This window comes from Alligator sinensis, unplaced genomic scaffold (assembly GCF_000455745.1).
Source record: "Alligator sinensis unplaced genomic scaffold, ASM45574v1 scaffold1113_1, whole genome shotgun sequence".
In the NCBI taxonomy this organism is placed as follows: domain Eukaryota; kingdom Metazoa; phylum Chordata; order Crocodylia; family Alligatoridae; genus Alligator; species Alligator sinensis.
In genome coordinates, this window is record NW_005843040.1 from 189,650 (window position 1) to 195,353 (window position 5,704).

Genomic DNA, 5,704 nt, shown 5'->3' on the forward strand with positions numbered 1-5,704 from the left:
GAAAGAGTAAATCCTTCCACTGCAGAAATTAGAGGGTGAAATCCTATGGCCTTTGTTAAGCAGAAGGTCAGACTAGAAGTTCACAATGGTTCATTCTGAATCTTAAAATCTATTAAATTGATTGCTTCATAACATTCACAGATGAAAGGAATAAACTGTAGTATATAAATAAAATCATAAAACATACATGAACATTCATCCATAATGGTTTGCAGATAAGTGCTGTGTTGCCTGATGCATTTGAAAATTGGCTAAGGAAGACATTTGATAAATGATAAATTTATCATAATGATAAATGATAAATTTATCATAATGATAAATGACTGCGTGTCAAATTGCGAGGGAGGTGTTGAGAGGAGTAACACTCAGGTCTAGTGTAATTTAACACCTTTATTAATGATTGGGAATAGAAGGTAAGCAGTACAATAATAAGTAGAGTGTATAATTTGAGAGAGGTTTCAAACACTGTGGATGGAATAAGGAACATTTTGATAGGAGAGAAACAGCTCTTGACTTTCACAGATTACTCTTGAAGAGATATTTCTAGTCAAAATGTATTTGGAAATTTTAATTACCTTTTTGTTGCTGTTTAAGCACTATTGTTCTAAAATATAATGGGGGAAAAATATTATCCAAAAAATGACTGATTCAACCAAGCTGTATTAAAAATTAAACTTTTGCAGAGATTCTATCTAAACTATTTATTTCTACCTAGATGTCTGCTCCATTATATCTATCAAAATAATTTGGTTTTACCTTATTCTTACTGAAAGGTAATATGGTATCATAAGTGCCTGCTTCACTATTGGATCTCATCTGAAAGATAAATTTCTAGCCTACATCTTCACCATCAATGTTGTTGACTAGTTCAAATCCTTGTTTAGATTTCAGATCCATAAGAAGCATTATCTTTCAGTCATAGTTTTTTGCCTTTTTTTTGCATTAGGCACATCTCCATTTACAACACAAGAGCTTTCTAAAGTTACCAATAAAAGGGGACTTCTTGGCATGCTGTAAGAACAGGTGACTTCAAAAGGTGGTGAGATTCAGCCTTTGATGTTTCATGTATGGGGACCTACTTAATTCATTGCCAGTGTGACGGGCTAGCTGGCAGTGACCTAGCCCAGGGGTTTTGAAAGGGCAAAAGATGATTGGATGACTTGGGATTCCCTTTCCTCACCAATCTGGTAATGATTTGGCCCAGGGCTTTTGAAGGGGTAAAAGATGATCGGAGGACTTGAGATTCCCTTTCCTCACCAATCAGGCCCCAGAGATTCACCCCTCATGTCCCATGGTTGGCCCCTTGGGTCACCTGGAGGGGGATAAAAGGGGCAGCACAGCTGACTCAAGAGGAGACCAGCAAGGGACTACGAGGAAGGAGCTTCAAAGAGTTGGCAAGAGCTGGGCCAGCAGGGTGGGAGCAGTTGCCCCAGAAGCACCTGAAGGAGCAGGACCTGCAGGCAGCAGTTGGACCCTCAGCAGCGCGGCATGTGGCCGGCAGGAGAGGCTCCCCGCTGGGCTCCAGGATCCCCTATGAGAGGCTGTGGCCAGCAGGAGGATCTGAGCAGTGACCTGAGGGGTTCCCAGCTCGGCTTCCAGCTCCTCCAATCAGAGACCAGGCAGCTTGACGTGAGGCCAGGGCTCCAGGCAGGTCAAGACCTCTAACACATCAAAGGAGTATCACCCCTGGTGGCTGTGTGGCAGTGTTCCTGCCTACCATGTGGGAGATCTGAGTTCAAGTCCCAGCTTTGGTGACTTGGGGTGAATGAGTTAACAAAGAAAAATTCCTCTTGCAGTGGAAAGGAGCCACTGTGCTTTCTCCCCCTCCAGGTACTTAGGCCCTGTATTTCTTTGTCCTTTGACATTTTGTATTTTGTGCCTTTTGTATTTCCAGCAATACCAACCAGTATTGTTTGCTCTGCTGTTCATGTTTTATATTTTGTTAACTCTGTCTTTTGCCAATGATTGTAAGTGTCTAACCTTTGTTGAATCCTGCCCCCTTGGGGCATTGTGGTGTCCACTATACCCCTTGCCTGTTATGTTCCCAGTATTGTTCTCTCATTAAAAGGTATATGGTTAAGTCCCCATTGGTGATCTGGCTCTGCTCTATAGGGGGAGGAGAGTCCCTACACCTCCCACAGTGCTTGTGTACCTGGTTTGATCCCTTCAATTGGAGAGGGGGTACCTCTTGGAGTACCGGCCGGGTTACACCAGACAAAGGAATTTTTGCAGTTTAATTGCAGCACAAAGCTGATTTAATCGGTATTTCTTGGTGGCCCTGCCCCATGCTGCTAATTGGCAGAGAAGCCCTGGTGGGGGAGGAGGGACTAGGGAGTGGCTGCCATCTTGGCTGCTGGCTGCCCTTCATTCTGCTCTACTAGCCAGTGCCATCCCCTCCTAGGTGCACTGCAAAGCAGTGGGCATGTCTACACAAGACACTTTACTGAATAGTAATGTAGTTTACTTTATAGTAAGCATGCATGTCTACATGTGCACATGCTTACTGCACAGTAAAAATCACTACTTTTGAGTAAATTTGCTACCTGCAAATGCAAGTAGCAAATTTACTCATGAGTAGTTACTCTGTAGTAACATGCATATAGATGCCAACCGGGAGCAAATTTGCTCCAGGTCAGCCCCACCACTAGGGAGCTAGTGGCCTCTCCTGCCCTAGGGCTGGGTCAGCTCTCTGGTAGCCCCAGCTTCAGGCCCTTAAAAGCTTGCAGGCACTCACAACCCTGAGGCACAAGCAGGTATCCTGAGTACATTCCAGGCCCCTGTGTCCCTCTGCAAGCTGGCTGCACCAGCCTGCCTGCCTGCACCCTGGTACCACTGCCTGGTGCCACACTGTCCAGGCCTGCAGGCTGCTCCAAGCTTCTGCCAGACCTGTCAGTGCCCAGGACCAACTGCAGGCAGCTCCTGGCCCCTGGGGCCAGCTCCAGCTGCCCACAGCCCACCCTCTGTAGCCTGTCTGGAGCCTTCAGGTGCTGCGAGGTTTTGCCTTGCTGTGTGGCTGCCAGTCCCATTCTGTGTCTCTGTGCTGGGTGCTGCAGGCAGCTGCCTGGGCCTGACAGCACAGGGACAGCCGCACGGAGGCCCAGAGAGCTGGTGTGGGAGCCCTGATAGCCTTGTTGTTGCCTACGCCACACCCTGCCACCTGAGGCCCCAACTGGTCACCTTGTGGCACTGAGGCACTAGGTGGAGGTGCAGTGGCAGATTGTGCGGGACAGGCACTTGAACACCCATGTCTACGAGGTGGGTCAGGCCAGATGCGGAAGCACAGGGATGACCAGTTGGCACAGTAGTACCACATAAAGGTCAAGGTCTTGTGGGCACAGTTGGTTTCCATCACCAACCACAATCATTGGCTGGGGAGTGCCCTGAGCTGGATTAATGTATAGGCAAGCTAGGCACTTCCCTTCCCTAAGTGAAGAAGGGACCCAGCTGTGTTTGTTTTACACATGATAATTATTGAGTGAAAAAGTAATATAAAAATTTCATCTTCAGCTGGGGGCCCACAAGTTTTATTGCCTAGGGCTCACTAAAGGGTTAATTCAGCCCTGGGAGTTCCCACAAGTCCATGCCCTGTTGTGGCAGCTGACAGATATCCCCATGCCCCAGGACTCAAGGCCACAGCTGTGCTATGTACTGCAACCTGCCCAAGCCTCCACCCTGGCCTGGCATTCATGGTGACATGTCACTGGGGAGAGCCCCTCAGGGTGCTAGCAGCCCATCCCACTGAGCTCTATGCCTGCAGCCTCCACCAGCAGATCGAGGAGCCCAGGCTAGCACCTGCTTCAACAGCTCTACTGTCTCTGCCCCAGCCATGAGACATGGCCAGCCATGTCACTGCTGGCCACCAGCAGTGCCAGCTCCTCCCCTAGATGGGCATCTGCACGCCATGCTCCACCATCCAATGAGTCCACCCATTGCTGTATGCCATCACCACCAGCCATAGGCAATGCTGAGAGTGCTGGTACCCCACCTGAGAGTGAACACTGGCTGGTAGGGGGTCACGGAGAGCACTTGTGCCCCCCTCTCTGAAATTGGATCCACTGGCAGGATGTCAGCAGCAGAAGTGCCAGTGGTCGAAGTCCTAGCACTTCTGCTGCTGTCATGCCAGCACTTCTGCTACTGCTGTGCCACTGGTGTGCTTGGTGACTGGCTTCCGGGGGACCCCTCCTCCCCCAGTCGCTGTGATTGGCTGCTGGGGGACACCCCCCAATCATGTCCCACTGGTGCCCCCCCAGTCTTGGGAGGCACCAGTCACTCATGTGACCAGCCAGGAGTGACTGGAGCTGCCAACAATGCTAGCCCAAGCCATGTGGTAAGCCCTGCACTGGGGGGGAGGCCTCTCCCTGACATAGCCTCTGCCCCTGCCCCTGCCCCGGTTCCTGCCCTTACACCCTCTCCCCACCTGGGCCAGCCACACTCCCCTGGCTTCTGGGCTCCTCCCCACAGCATGCAGGGAGGCAGGAGACTGTGAAAAATGTTATTGAGCAGCCCATGCCCCCACAGCTAGGTGGGCACAGGCCTCTCGCATGCTAAGGAATATGTCAATGCTGGCAGTGATTTTCACCTTGGCTGCAGGGGGCAGGGATGAGTAGCACAGCCACACGTAGCCCTCCAGGCAATGATGGATGTTATGGGGTAGCCCAGGCTTGCCCCCTGCACCAGTGAAACTCAGGACCCCATGCCAGGTGTGCAGGTGTACCCAGAGCACCATGGTGATCCTTAGCAGCAGGGCATTGTGGGTCAGGCACCCCTTGGTCTGCACAAACAGCTCCTCATGCAGTGCCTGGAACACTTGTAGCAGGGTCATGCTCAGGGCATGGTGCCAGTGCAGGGTGGGACTGGCCTTAGGGCACCTCGCTGGAGAGGCCCCCTGTGGGGAGGGTGGGGGCATGGGCAGCTCCTTAGCCCAGTCATCCAGGATCCCTGCATCTCCTGAGCTTGGGCACAATGGGCTTGGTGGTAGCACAAGAGATCGGCAGGAGGAGAAGGGAGGTCAACAGGCTCTGGAGCCATGGTAGCAGGTGCTGCCATAAGCCTGGCCTGTCCTGCCCTGGAAATGGGGTGGGAGAAGCAGGCTGCCTGTGGCCAGTACCCAGTGGCCTGCCTGTCCCAGGAGAGTGAATGGGGACAGAGGGCCTTGGCCAGCTGCCTCCTGTGCCCAGGCCTGCTTACTCAACTTACCATGGTCCATGGGCACCCATGCACACACAACCCCTGATCTGAGGCCAGGCAGCACATGGGCCCCTGGTACAGAGCATCTTATCTTAGAAATGTTGCATATTCTCACAAACAGCTTCCTTCTCACGGCTCTGCAGGCCTTGAAGCTGCACATGGGGGAAAGGCCACCATTGGTAGCTGGGGTGCAACTTCAGGGTCACTGCCACCCACAGCCAGGTTCACTGCAATGTGTGCACCCACAGGGATATGGCCAGAAGCTGGGGTGCTGGCCACTTGTCTCTGGGCTCTACTCTATAGGTGCCCCCACCACATGGCTGCCCATACTGGGAGGGCATGCACACAACCACAGCACTTCACTTGTAAATAGTTTGCATGGGGAAGAGGTTGTTTTATTAATGGTGGGCGGTAAAGGGGCTCTGTTGTTGGGGAGGAAGGAGGGGTGGTCTTATTTTGTTGGGGAGGGAGGTGGGGGTCTGTTTGTTGTGAGGGAATAAAGTGTTTTTCTGAGAAC